Below are 13,880 nucleotides of genomic sequence, written 5' to 3' on the forward strand. Positions count from 1 at the left end.
GGAGTGGAGGGAGGGGAATCAGTAAAGACCCTAGCATTTCCAAAGTTGTGTAGTGATTTAGAATGTCATTTAAAAAAGAGCTGTTCTTGTGAAGAGGGTTAAATAAGTACCAATTGGGAGGTGATTTTTGTCCTGAAGGAGTTTATTTAAGTCTCTTTTATGGCCTTTGTAGTAAGACCCATTGCTGCCTGTACCTTCACTTCCAGGGAATTTCTTGGGCTCTTTTCTTAAAATTTTAATTTGCTAATACTGAGCTTTGAACTCAGGGCCTTATGTCATCTGACTTTTGAACACAAGGTTGGCATTGTACACGTGAGACACAGCTCCACTTCTGGCTTTTTGCTGGTTAATTAGAGGTTTTGCTACCCAGGTTAACTTAAGTAGATCTGAAACCTGATGGCTTCTGCTCCAATCTCAACCCACTGAGTAGCTAGGATTACAACGGTGAGCTGTTGTTCATCATAAAAGAATTTGGATTGGAGGAGCCACTGTGATGTCAGTATTAGGAAACACAGTCTCTCTTATTAGAGAAAAAAAGCATAGTGTAGCACAGCATAGCAGAGCTGCGTGTAGTACTATTTTGACAAAGGTTACCTCACAAATGCTCCTGGGATTCCAGTCTTATACTAGCTGCATTCCAGAAGCTTGAAGCAGAGTTGTTGCCTGAGAGAAATTCATGTGAGGGGGAGGGTATTTTAGATGGAAGCCCTGACATGTCTCAGCCTCAGAATGGCTTGCTCAGTTATTACTTAGAATTAGGTTATTAGAATTGAACCTGGATTTTATTGCCTTACCATGAATTCTATTTTGACAGCTTGGCACACTTGTGTTTTTGCGGTAAATGGAGCCTATGTCTTTTAGGGCTAGCATGTCACATGCACATCTACTTTTGGCTGAAGCTTATCTCCCAAGGCTACAGCTATGACATGTAGCTCACTGCTGTGATAAGACCCAGGCCAGACAGAGATACTTTTTGGATGACTGCAAAAATACAGTCTCATTTAAAGGGCTCTTATAAAAAAGTTGATCCCACCTTCTCATTTATTAGATAAAGTAACTAAAACCCAAAGAGAGTGTAAATTGACATAGTCAAAGCTTCATAGCTAACCACTGGCTGCAAGGAGGACCCCAGTAATCGAACTTCTTCTTATTGCCTCTTCCCTCCAAAATCTTAAACTTGCTCATCTCCTGGCCAGGTGATACCAAGCCTACATATCTGGCTTTTAATTAGAGAGGAAAGGGCCAGTAAGCCTACAGTGTTGTACAGACGTGGGTTTGTAAGTTGTAAGGTCAGGTTAACAGCTGTTTTTTTTTTTTTTTTTTTTTAATACCGTTCTAAGGGAATTTGGGTAGCTCAGTCTTCACACAATAAGACTATTCTAACACAGTCTTGTTAGCCTTAGAGTGCCATGGTACATGAGCAAGATTGGGTGTGAGGGGAATGATAGACCCATAAACTTTGGAGCTTAAAACTTTTACACTGGTGACAATAGGGAGGGTATGGCTGGAAACTAGTTTTGAAATAAAAGTTGAAATAATTCCATGATTTGAAAAAAAATCACAGTAATAACTAGTAAACGCTTCTGGGGTTTGGCAACAGTAAAGGTTGTGATTTTGGCAGTGAGTGTGAAGAGAAGGAATGCTTGAAGAGCAGTTCCGGGGGAGAGGAGGAAAGCAGAGGAAATGGGTCAAATGGAGCCAGACAAATTCACAGGGCTTTCCAAATTGTTTCTCCAAGCTACATCACTGTGTAGTTAAGTGGAGGATATGAGAAGAAAAGGAAAAAAAATTCTTTCCAATTCTGGTTTGTTAACCAGCTGTATGATCGTCATAGCTAACCGTTTTAAAGTAGTTACTACTACCTGCCAGGTCCTCTGCCGTGCTTTTCCTGTGAAATCCATTTATCGTTGCCACAAGCCTTAGGTGAAGACACTTAGGCCTGGGGAGGTTTAGCAGTGTGTGTATGTCCTTAGAGCTCTATGTTGTGGGACCAATGTTTTCGACCAAGGTTATGGGTTCCCAGAGCCCAGACTTTTTGCAAAAAGGATTTTGGAATGGAGACTCTAGTTTCTGAAACAGGACAAGTGATCTAGGGAGCATCTAGAAAAGCAGCTTGAACTTGGATTTAGGCTTGTGACCTTGGACAAATGTCTCGTTCATTTGATCTTAGATTCATCTCCTGGAAAGTAAGGGAAAATAGCATAACCTCACAGGTTGTTAGGATGGTTAAATACACTAATAGATGGTAGACACATATCCAGGGCCTTTGCTTAGGAAGTATATGTGCTTTTAGTAAGTAGCCTTTCTCCCATAGGGAAACTCATGGTAAAAAATAAGATTAAAAAGTTTATAGTCATCTGAGTACTAGTTTCACATGTGTAATCCTAGATACTCAGGAGATTGAAATCTGAGTATCACAGTTTGAAGTCAGTCCAGGCAAAAAAGTGTGAGACACTCTTATTTCCAGTTAAATAGCAAAAGAGCTGGGCTGGAGGTGTGGCTTAAATGGTAGAGAATAGCTGTGAGTAGAAAAAGTTGAATGAGAGTGTGAGGTCCTGAGTTGTGTTTGAAGTCCTGAGTTCAAGCCCCAGTACCAGCATGCACATGCACACAGTTTTATAGACTCCTGGACACAGAATAATTTGGTAACAATTGTTGCATATGAGTGAGCAAGGGAGACTTGGTTTTAGTTGACAGTTGATATTTTTGGAGCAGTATCTACATACATGTTTTACTTTTGTTACTAGAAAAAAAACAAAATGTACAAATGATTACATTTAATTAAATGAGCTAAGCTATAATCTTCACCTGAAGGGAGTGGTCTTACTCAAATATCCTGAGCCATCAACCACCCAGTTTTCTTTGTGTGTGGCAGAGGAGAGTGAAAGAGTTCTTTGTATTTCTGGGGGTTAGAAGAAGAGGATGGCAGATCAGGTTCATGCTTACATAAAGGGATGAGAGGTGACCCCTTGGTGGGATCACATTTCATCTAGTCACTGTCTTGGAAGTGTCAGCCAGCTCAGTTATGGCCATTGAGAATAAAAAGGAGTAAGAGGAGGGACAAGAGTGATTCCAAGCAGCCTTGTGGATGACCTTTAGGTCCCTCTGCCACCCAGGAGGTAGAAATGTAATTCACAGGATCCTTTCAGCACATCTGACTTTGACTCAGCCTGATGTCCAAAGGGTTTTCTGTGGGTGTAGTGAGGGACCGAGCGTGATTCTGTGGGTTGTGGTTAGGTAGAGTCATTGATCATTGCTTTGATCTCCAAATTTATTTGGGACCCTGTGAAGGTACTGACAGAAGCTAAAGAGAACTAAGGACCTTCTGTGGTAGATGGAAGTGTTCAGTTCACATTTATGATGGTAAATTTTGGGAAGTCTTAACACTAGCTTTAGATAATGGAGAAGGGATAGAAGAGAAATGGAAAGTATGGTGGTTCTTGCTCTTCCTAAGAAGCTGGTGAGTTGGTCATGGTGACAAACACTTGCTTATAATCTCAGCGCTTGAGAGATGGGCTCAGGAAGAAGGTAAGTTTGAGGCTATCAAGTTCCAGGCCAGACTGAGCTGCAAAATAAGACCCTATCTCAAAATAAAATGAAACAAAAATAATGTAAAAGAAAAAAGGGGAGGAGGAAAAAAAAGCATTCAGGAAATAACTAAAGCTGAATTACAAATTGATTATAAATACTCAAGGGACCTTCAAGATGATATAGCTTGTTATTAAATGTGAAGGCTGGTGATAAATGCTCTCTTAAGAAGGATATAAGAGGAATACTAGCACAATGGGTAGACTGAGTTCCCAAACTTGCCCTTGACACTGCAAAATTGTAAGACTTTAGGAATCCAAGACAGTGTCTTGGTCTGGCTCTCAGTATTTCTTTTTTTTCTTCTTCTTTTTTAACATATATTTTTAAATTTTAATTTCAATTTTTTAATTGGAAAGGTGCTGAGCTGGGTGGATACAGTTACATAGGTAAGGCAATAAGTACATGTGTTTTAATAATCATTACCATCCCTCTTTATCTCCCACTTACCCCTTCCTTACCCCCCTCAAGTTGTAAGGCTCATATCCAGCATAGTATCAAGTGAGTATCAATGTTGCTGTGGTTCATCCGTTGTCCTGTTGTTTCTGTGATTCCCTTTCCCTTCACATATTGCATTGTCTATTATGCAAAACACAAGGTACAAAAAAACTAAGAGAAATGAAGAAAGAAAAACAATGGAGAAAAATGAACGAACTATATACAGGGTCAAATGAGAACCTCTTGTTTCTATAAGTTGGAGTTCATGTTAATATGCTTCTAATTATATATAGTCCTTTGCACTAAGCACTTGGGTTAGAATAACATTTTTTTAATATTGTTAATTGTAAAGGTGATTTACGGAGGGGTTACAGTTACATAAGTCAGTTACAGTGTCACCTCTTCTCTTGTTTTCGTTGTTTTTCCTTCCCAACCCTCCGCTTACCCCAACATAAAATATAACTGTTGTCCTCCTTAACACTCTCTTAATTTTTTTTTTTTTTGGTCAGACATGGGGTTTGAACTCAGGGCTTACGTGCTATCCCTGAGCTTTTGCACTCAAGGCTAGTGCTCTACCACTTTGAGCTACACCGCCACTTCCTGGCTCTGAGTATTTCAGTAGAGCACTGTAATTTTTCATTCTAGTTTAAAAATGGGTAGACTGTTTTTCATCTTTTATCTTTTAGTTTGCGAGTGGCTTCTTTACCTCTTTAAATATTTGCAGCAACTGGTATGTGGTTCCACTTGGAAAAATGAGCTGTCATCATGGGAATGGAAGCCAAGAAGGTTGGGACTTCCCTTTGCTAATGAAATGCTCAGGCTTCTGGAATTTCTTTTCAAATGCCAATTTTACTGCATTGAGTGAAATGGGTGGAAGTTGAAGGGTAGGAAATGGAACTGAAAGATCTTTGCAACAAATCTTTGAGAAATGCCACTCCATGGGGATACAAGGCTTCACAGTTTACTTTGTGGGTGTGCATTTAATTTTATGAAAGATTTCTGTTTCCAGTTGTGCTTTCCGTTGTCACATGGAGGCAAGTGGATATTCCATTAAAAAGATCAAAACAGCCCATTTAAAATGACATGCTTTGCACAAGATGAAATTAGTGATAAACTTTGTGTAGCAGCTACCAACTGTTGCAACCTTCATTCAAGGAAATGCACCAACCTGTGAATCTTGAGGAACCAGACACATTCTGCTCAGTCCAGGGTCTGAATTTGCTGCCTGTTGAGATAAGCGTACTTAGCCACATCTGTGCCAAAGTATTTTTTCAAGGCATTTTTAATCATTTGTATAATAAGTGTTTACCAATGCTTGAACCTCCTTCCTCTTGCCCCATCCCCCACTCCATACACAAATAGGAAGATTTAAAATACAAATTACTCTGTAGACCGAGGAACTTTGGCCAAATTCAGCATTGAGCTAAGCCTCTTTGCTCATAGATGTAATTTTTCAATGTATTAGTGATGACCTCATTGAGTAGAGGTCTGAGACTCCAGTGAAGTTCTGCAGAGAAATTCAGTCAAGTGTTGTGTATCTTTCAGAGCCTTGAAAATGAGACATTTGCTTGCTGACTAGTTGCTGTATTAGTTGGCCAAGGCTGCTCTGACAAAGCACTACAAATTGGATGAAACTTAGAACAGCAGAATTTCATTGTTTTTACAGTCCTGGAGGCTAGAATTGTGATTGAAGTGTTGGCAAAGGTAGTTCCTTGGGACGGCCATCAGGGAGTCTGTTGGATGCCTCTTCTAGATTGTGCCATTTTGCCAGTAGTTTTTGGCTTGTGGGTACATCATCCTAAGCCTGGCTTTCATTGCCATATGACATTCTCTCTGTGTGCTTGTCTCTGTCCACATTTCTTGTTTTTATAAAGACACTGGTCATATTGTATAGGGCTTACTCTATTGACCTCATTTTAGTCTCTTGACCTCATTGATTAAAAAGTTGTACCATCTGCAAAAATCCTCCTATGAATTCAGCCTATGAATTTGTTCCATGCTTTTCCATCCGACAGCAGTTTCTCAGAGCTCTCTCTCACTTCTTCCCACTCAATAAACACACAGCTCCTCTTATCTTGGGGACTCCTTTCATTGTCCACCGGTGAGGTGGGAATATCACACCTTTCAGTGGTGCCATGCCTACTTCAGAGTAGCAAGAGTGACAAGTACAGCTTGCTAACGAAGATAAAGAATACGAAGGTAAAGAATAGCGCTTGTGCACTGAATGCTCACCAGGTGCCAGGCAGTGTCCAGTATTTGGTATGTTCCCTTGCTCCCTTGCTTTTTCCCTCGGTTTCCTTCTTCCCTTGTCTCCTTCCTTCCCTGCCTATCTTCCTTTCTCTTTGTCTTTCATCCCCCTTCCTTTTCTCTTCCCTTCCCCTTTCCCTTCCTCTTCCTGTTCTCTTTTCCCTGCCTCATCCCATTCCCCTTCCCTTCTTTTTGGAAGTATTGGGATTTGAACTCAAAGCCTGAACCTTGCTAGCCATATGCTCTACTGCTTGGTATTTCTTGTCACTTAAGGCTCACCGAACTGTAGCTAGTAAAGTCCACTATGATGATGGCATTTTCATAGGAAGAAAGGAAGCTGAGGGAAGAAGACTTACTTGGCAAGTCACAAACTGTGATAAATGACAGAGATCAGGATGTGTGGTTCTTTGTTTTTTTTGTTTTTTGTTTTTTTTTTGTACTTTTCCCCCGTTGTTAATATATACGCAGGTGCACATATGTCATCAATATTACTAAATTCAGAATTTTTTTTTTTTGTGCTTGTGGGGCCTGAAGTCTGGGCCTAGGTGCTATTTCTCAGCTTTTCAGCTCAAGGCTAGCGCTCTACCACTTGAGCCACAGCACCACCTCCGACTTTCTCTGCTTATGTGGTGCTGAGGAATCGAACCCAGGGCCTCATGCATGCAAGGCAAGCACTCTACCACTGAGCCACCTTCCCAGCCCTAAATTCAGAAACTCTAAACAGAGTAAATTCATCTCATGTCCCTAAACTTAAGACCCATATAATGATTTTACATCATCCACGCTTGTTGTAGTAGCAGAGCTCTTCCTGCTGGTAGCATCCTTCTGAGGCAGGCAAGGATCTAAGGATAGCCTGGTTGGTTTGTTTCCTGAGAGCTGCCTGCATTTTCAGACTTCAGTTCTGAAGGTAGAGAGAGCAGGTAAGGCTGCTTCTCTCTCATTGCAGCCAGTGACACATTTACGCTTAAATGGAGCACCATGGCTAGCTAAGTGGATCACAGTTTCAAAGTACCTACCCCAGGCCATCCTTCTTGCTTACACATGAGTCTGTGGAGACTAGTGTGGAACTCTGAACCTGGCCTCTAAACTTAGGGAAATCTGATAGCATACACAAATAGTGAGTCATCTGGCTCACTGTCTCGTATCTCTTTATTATGAATTAATTATCTGATAATTTTAAAGAAAGACTATTGTTGACTGACCTACATGTTTAGCAAATTTTTTGTGTAACTGCTTCTTGGGAGTGAGACAGGAATTGCTTCTGAATCGTCCTCTGAGATTAGCTCTTGGGTTTGTGCCCAGAGATTTTTGCTGTATAAAGGTGGTTATTTTCATTTATGTGGTCATAGAGAGGGTGTTAACCCAAGACCCAGTATGTCTATAAAAACGATATTAGTCACTAGCCTTGGCTTGGTTGTTTCTTGAGTCTCTACCTCCTTTTACAAAAGGAAGATTTACCGTATTCTGATCCACAAGGTTATTCTATTGTTAGTTTCTATGCTTTATTGAAAATTCTTTCTTTGTTTTGGGAAACACTGCCTGAGAGGATTTAAGTTTTCATTTTCTTAGGAGCCAAATGATTTGACATTCTCTAATTCTTTCCTCCCTCCTCAGCTGCCCAGTGGGCTGGTTTTCTGGGAGGCACAGAGATTGATACTATGAGAAAAGAACAAGTCTAAGGAACCACATGCTCTTTTCGGATATGATTATTTTGAAATGTATTTCCCACTGCTCAGGGTATTTCTATGGCAACTTTCTGGCTTTGGCCTATATTTTTGGAGGGTTTTTTGATGAGAGTCAATGTGAATTTGTAAACCTGTCCATTCTTTGCAAAAATGGAAGTTCTTCATAAATGAGAAGTTGACAGAATAAGCTGTTCCAATAAAATACCAGAACTGCAGTGGTGCAAACAAAGTGGACATTGTTTCTTCTGAAGTAAAAGTTTCAAGCAGGCTAAAGGCCAGCAGGGCAGATCCACTCCATAGACTCCTGAAGGAAGGACCCGAGCCCATCCGCTTTCTCCCAGCCACTAGGCTAGCCACTGTGGTCCTTGAGCATTTCAGATATGGCCAGTCAAAATAGAGATATTTTATAAGCATAAAATGCAAACCAGATGTCATACCTTCAGCTATCACACCCTCTAAATTGTGTCAAATGTCCTAAGATTTTTTTTTAATAATCTTTAAATAATTACATATCCTGGATATCCAAATTAAATGCACTAGGAAGGTTTACCTGCTTTTATTTAATTTTTAAAGTACATGGTTCTGGCTGGGCTCTGGTAGCTCACACTTAATTCTGGCTACTCAGGAGGCTGAGATCTGAGGATCATGATTTGAAGCCAGTCCAGGCAGGAAAGTCCGTGAGACACTTATCTCCAATTAACCACCAAAAAGCCTGAAGTGTAGCTGTGGCTCAAGTGGTAGAGCACTAGCTTTGAGAACAAAAGTCCCAAGACTGGCACAAAACAAAGAAAAATGTGGCTCTGGGTCTTGAACTTGCTTGGCTTCCTTGCTCATAGCCATCCATCCCCTGGTTCTATTTTTACATGTGTACATCCCTTCTCTGTTCATTCATCTACCCCACCTTGACTGCACACCACATCCCTCCTCTCCCTCTGTGATAAAGCATGTTCCAGTTTCCTGGAATTCATCTTGTGAAATTGTAAGGTAGTTATTTAAAGGAGTTACACCATTGAACTTCCCTCCATGTATACCATACTATAGTCAATTTGTATATGTAGAGAGAGTTGCATTATCAACTCTGGTGGACAGCATTCCCCCATTGTGTAATCAACATTCAAGTTTCAGGGGACCAGAAAGAAAGGTATAATCATAAACCATTGTCCTTATGTGGGACTGATTGGGCCTAGTCACATGTACCTCTCTAGCTGCAAGGGAGGCAGGAAAATATCCTATAGCTGGCAGCCATGAAACTAGCCAAATCTTTAGGGCGAGGGAAAGAGAGTGTGGGTTCTGGAGACAGTTTACTTAGCCACAGGCCATTTCCACAGTTTCATATGAGACTTGAATGTTTAAGCCAGAATGTTCCCATTCTTTAGTGATAATGAAGTTTTCATTGCTTTTTTCCCCTAGAAGTGATTGTTGATTGGTACTTACCCAGTACCATTGTTATGTTGGTGAAAGTTCATTTGCAGTAGGCTTTGTTAGGTGAAGTTAAATGCCTTTTCCTATGTTAAGAATGGAAACTGCTCCTCAGTTTCATCAGGGGGTGACAATCTGTTAGGGTTTTCCTTTAAGTCTTGTAATACACTGAGTGACTTGATCTGATAAGATATGGGATTAACAAGGTTCTTTTAAGTGCCACTTTACAGTCATAATTTTGGGGTTGCTTTCACAGATAGACCTATCATAATCCGATCTTATACCTTCACTGAAAAGTTGGGGAATGATGTCAACCTTCAATTATATGTTATCAGCTTAGCTTTGGGTTACATGGAGTCCCTGTATTCAGTCAACATGTAAATTGTGAAATCTGAGGATTCTTTATTGCACCATTAATTTCATCTGAGCAGATGCAATAGTTTGGTTTCCAAATTGTACAGTTTTTGAGCTGTACAGTTCTCAGAAAAACTTTAAATTTGTTCCAAAATAACATTAAAATCAATGTAATGTTTACACTAGACATGTACTTTTTTATATAATTTCATGGCATTATTTTTGTAGCTACATTGCCCTATTCATACATACATACATACATACATTCATTCATTCATACACATATTGCTTGCTTTATTTCTCTTCAGGTACTTATGCTATTAGATATTGGAACCCAGACACTTTATCCCACTTAAATTTTGCTTTGTTAGTTAACTTTGTTAAGTTCTGTTTTATGTTAGAGTAATCTATTTCTCTGATTTTTGCATTATAGTTCCTATCAGAATCCCATTGAGTCATCTATAAACTTGGTAGGCATGCTCATTACAGTCTTACGAGTTATTTATGAATAAGCATTGAACAGCTAAAAAGCCCTCCCTTCAGATACATACACGCACGCACGCACGCACGCACGCACGCACGCGAACGACATCCTTCCAAATGGGCAGAGAGGAATTCACATTCTTGAGGCTCTGGTTATTCAGCTTGTCCTCAGCTTACCCATTGCCCTGTTTCTTGGCCTTGTTTTCTGTCTTTTCCCCCTTCTTACCCATTAATATTTATGTGATATTGGGTAAGTTTTATAATCTTTTTGATCTTTAATTTTCTCCCCTGTGTTTCAGGTGAGACCAGCACCTCTCTTAAGTATTATGATGAGGATTAGGATAAAATTAGACACATAGTAAATTCTCAGAAAATTCTAAATCCTAGTGGCTAGCATGGCATCTGGTGGCAGTTGTAGGTTCTCTGTGGTCTCAAAAAGTTTCCTGTCTAGTTGAGCTCATATGACAGATATAGATAAACAACTGAAGCAGTGCCGGACTTCTGCCACATGTTATGCTAGATGGACAGCCAGTACCACAGAAATGTGAGGGAAAGCCTTAAAGAAGCGGTGAACCATGGAGCCTGGGAGACCTTGGCTGAGGAGGTTACCATTAATAGAGGAGACCAGTACTGATGGGGGGGGGGCATATCAAGAGTAAGGTGGAGTGAAGGGACTAACTGGCGAGGAAGGGATATGCGAACAACTAACAGGAAATGAAGTTCCACAGGGGACGGACATCGTTGTACAGCATTAAAAGCTCAGGGTTGGGGTGGAGTGAATAAAACTGAAGAGTGAAGTTCCAAAATTATTATATTTTGGCAGGATGATTGGGGATTTTCAGAGAATATAACCGGAAAAAAGGGCCAGGCCTGGGGCCAAGGCTAGGGTGGTGGCTGCTGTTGGAAGGATGGGATTTGAGTGGGTGTGTGGTGAAGCGCAGGGAGGGAGCCTAGATTCCTGTTGATATGTAAGGGAAGGTCTCTAGTGTGTGGCCACACCCTACCAGGAGCAGCGCCAGCCCCTGGGTAAGGGCCCCCCCATCTCCTGAGAAATCTGGCCTGGGCTTATATTTGCACTTGGCATTTCACTAAGCAGCTTAGTAGGTAGGCACAAACATTAGGAAACAAAAACAAAGAAGCAATCTTTAATTAAAAGGGAATGCTTAAGAAATAATTCTTTAACACTAAAATGTACCTGCTTGCCAGCTTTATTTTAGCCACTTCAGTTATAATTTGTTTATTCCTTGTTATGAGAGAAGACTTGTTCTCAGCTCCAGGTTTCCTTGTTGCTGTAGTTTTTTTTTTTTTTTTTTTTTTAGAAAACTTGTAATAGTCACAGTAAAGCTCTGCTGCTTTCCTAGGGCTGCTGTCACAAGTACCACAGAATGGCTTCAACTCTGGAATTTATTACCTCACATGGGTGAAGACTTAACTGAGGTGCCAATTAGTGAGACTGGTTCTTTATTAGGGAGATGTGGAGAATCTAAACCACGTGTTTCCTCTAGCTTTTACTGGTTTTCTGGCAATCTTTGAGACTGCTTGGCTTATAGGAGCTTCAGCCCTGGCTCTGCCTTCCTCTTCACATGGCATTTTCCCTGTGGGCATGTCTGTGTCTTAATCTCCCCTTTTATAAGAACATCAGTCCTACTACTTTATTGTTCACTAATTGCATCTGCACTCACCTTGTTTCTAAGTAAGGTACATTCTGAGGCACCAGAGGAAGAGGATGTCAATGAAAGAATTTAGAGGGAGACCTAATTCTCCTCAACATTTGGCCGACAACCACTGGGTTTCAAGCAGGGATTAGGACTGTCCCTGAGGACTCCAACTCCAGGAGCCCCATATGGACCGCACTGCTGCTGATGCACTCAGGTCATGACTGTCCAGAGATCCAGCCTGCTGAGCAAAAGCCTGGAATTGAATTTCAAATTCCTCATTCCATTTGCCAGTGGCAACTGTAAGAGGATAACCAAGAGTAAACTTTGACCAAAACATGCTTCAGTGGAGCCTGCTCTCCAGGCCCAGCATTATCAGTCTGAAAGCCTGCAGTGCCAGAGATAAGAATGGGGTGGAGAATTGGGAAATCAAAGTGGTTAAACCTGTTTTGGAGAGAAGTAGGGCAGAGAGACCAAGGAGGATCTCCAAGGCATACCGGGACTTGAGAGGGAAAGATTTTTAGTATTGCTTTCTGTGTTTAAAATAACAAGGACTGCCATTTGGCCTTGAGGATTAGGGAGGTTAGGAGACTTCTGGAACTAGGTCCAATGGATTGTTTTGTTCATTGAATAAGTCCCATAGTCCTGGGAATCTGTTTCTATTGATTTCCTACATCTTCCAAAGCTTTCAGGAGGGTATACCAAGCCCTCTCCCCTTGATCACATGTGGATTGTGGTGGCAGGTGGTAGGCCTGGGTACCATAGACCCATAGGCAGTATAGGATTGTTGTCCTGGTTCTGCCTATGGCATCAGCTCCTGGTACAAGTCAGGATGAATGAGTGAATGACATGATGCTGTTAAATGAGAGTACCTAGTTGTCCTCACACACACTCCCCCCCTACCCCCAGCTCCTTTCTGCTTAATATCTAGGACTCTATTGCTATAAATACCATGGACAGAAAGACACGCTATGTGACATTAACAAGCAGCATTGGAGATCCTGGCCTGTTATTTACAACCTACCTGTGCTGTGTGCAGTGCTCTTTCAGTGTCTGGTGGGGATTGGTTCTAGGATCCCCACAAATACCAAATAATGAATTGTTCAAGTCCGTTGTGAAAAAGGAAATACCGTTTGCATACAACCTGGTGATTTCTTTTTATATTAGCCAAATGGATTGCGAATGCTGTGTAAATTAATTCATCTCTTATTTCTTGTGATAACCTAATAGCTTGTAAATGCTATGTGTACCACATTGTTTAGAAAATAATAACAAGAATAAAAGTACAGACATTTCCAGTTATTTTCAGTTTGTGAGTGATGAAACAGAATTGCTTTTACAATCTGATATCAGTGTCTTAGTGGTACCAAGGTCACGATTAGGACCACTTTTACATTACGGGAAACTAACTGAAACAGTGCTTTTGATGGACACTTGTTTTCAACCTCATTTAAAAGATATTCTGATAGAATTATTATGTGATTTTTATACATATGTGCATCATTTAGCCATAGCTTGTGTAAAGATTCTGAACAGCTTAACTTCATGGGGTAAGAAATGCTTCTCAGTGCGCCACCTCAGGTTAAAGCTGGTGAGTGTTCCCTGAATGCCAGGCTCTGCCAGGCTCTGACAGTAACCCCTCCTCACACTAACATCTGGTTTCTCTTCCACAAATATTTCACAAACAGCACTATCAGGTTGTAATAATTCTTGATATATGTGAGGTCCTTATTAAACAGTCATTTAAGATGTTGCTGTTTGATATTATTGTAACGGTAAAAACCACTCCTAAACATATTTGTGACTTTTGAAACCTCTTGTTTTGTTCGTAGGGAAAACAAAAAGCAAAAAAACCCAAAACTTTTAAATTGGGACGAGAGGTCTCCAAGGACAGATTGGATTTTGTGAAGCCTGAGGTTTATACAAAATTATATGTGAATCCTTTTGTGTGAATGTGCTAGTACATGAACTCAAAGCCAGTGCCCATTCAGGATTCTAACTCTTAGCTGGCACT

The 13,880-nt window shown here is 40.7% G+C and overlaps 1 protein-coding gene across 2 annotated transcripts in view; it reads left to right on the forward strand.

Moving 5' to 3' along the window:
• Positions 1–13,880, forward strand: part of Rai14 (retinoic acid induced 14) — a 120,593-nt gene that overhangs the window by 26,237 nt on the left and 80,476 nt on the right. The gene's annotated exons all lie outside the window — the stretch shown is intronic.

Source organism: Dipodomys spectabilis, unplaced genomic scaffold, assembly GCF_019054845.1.
Source record: "Dipodomys spectabilis isolate Male_0828 unplaced genomic scaffold, ASM1905484v1 ptg000138l, whole genome shotgun sequence".
NCBI lineage: Eukaryota > Metazoa > Chordata > Mammalia > Rodentia > Heteromyidae > Dipodomys > Dipodomys spectabilis.